Genomic DNA, 1,295 nt, shown 5'->3' with positions numbered 1-1,295 from the left:
TCTGACAGGCTGTGACGTAAGGACTGCTCCCCGCGTTACGCAACGCAGCACAGGGCGTGAGCACGAGATGCCCCGCCTTCAAAATGAGAGACAGGCACGTCAGTGAAGAATAACAACGTGATGATGACGAGCAGATATCAACCAACAGAAGTGAAAGGTGCTGGTCATTTGTAACCAGGTTGGAGAGGAAGCTCCTGTGGCTTTCTGCAGGTTATTGCTTTCACATGCACATCAGAGAGAAACATCCTCCTCTGCTCTGTATCCTCATACGTTAATTTCACTTTGATATCATTAAAAACTCTCTCACACGTCTATTTAGCCACATTTCTGATAGATGAACACAACACATATGATCTCCAAATATACCCTATAGTTGCATGTAGTAACAGATCAGCTGATACAGACTGTTGGTGAACTTAGAAAACAAATGAAATGTCAAGACTCTTATATGAACACAAAATGATGCTTTCTTGATGTAAAAAAAAAAAGAACTAAGTAGAAAACTAGATATGCAGCCTGCTCTGCCTGACTCTGCAGATGATTCCTGCACTTTCTAAGCCTCATGCATCAAATGGGGATCCTCTGGTCCATTGCAGATGTCCTAAGTACCCTGAAATGTACTACATCCACAAGTTTAAATGGGACATATGGACAACAGACTAAGTCCTAACAAAGAATGTTCTTTTCACAAAAATTGTTGTATTGTGTATGCAGCAAGATGTTCCAAATATTTTAAAGTGCTTTTACACGAAAGTGTTCTCTTCTTTGGCAACTGAAAAACGTTTATCAGGAGGACCATAAATATGTCCAGTGAACCATCTCACTTAGAGAAAAAGGCAAACAGCTTTATGGAGGACCAAAGGCATCTGCGTGTTTCTTCAGCTGAATTGTTTCCATCCAAGAGATACCGTTTTTTATTTCACTTCACCACTAAGTAGATGTATGAGTAACTATGCCTTTGTTATGTCTATTGATTGCTGTGTCTATTTGTGCAATTTGTGCCATTTTGTTTAACAGTTGATTGTTTTGTTGTGTTATGAAAATGCCATGTCTTTCTGCTGCAACCCAAAAGAGAGCTCCTTTTCTTTTCCAGAGCAGATGACCCACGACTTCAGAACTGCTCTTCTCCTGAGGTTCCTCGCTCCCCCCCCATAACTGAGGGATCCCTGCAGGCAGATGTCAAAGCCATAACCAAGCATCTTGAACTTGCAAGAAGTTGCCAAGGTTTTCTCAGCCATGAGACTTTAACTAAACCCTTCAAGTGCTGCACCAAGAGCAAACCTACTGGGTAAATC

The sequence above is a fragment of the Echeneis naucrates genome, chromosome 12 (assembly GCF_900963305.1).
Source record: "Echeneis naucrates chromosome 12, fEcheNa1.1, whole genome shotgun sequence".
In the NCBI taxonomy this organism is placed as follows: domain Eukaryota; kingdom Metazoa; phylum Chordata; class Actinopteri; order Carangiformes; family Echeneidae; genus Echeneis; species Echeneis naucrates.
Note: the sequence above shows the minus strand (reverse complement) of the source record.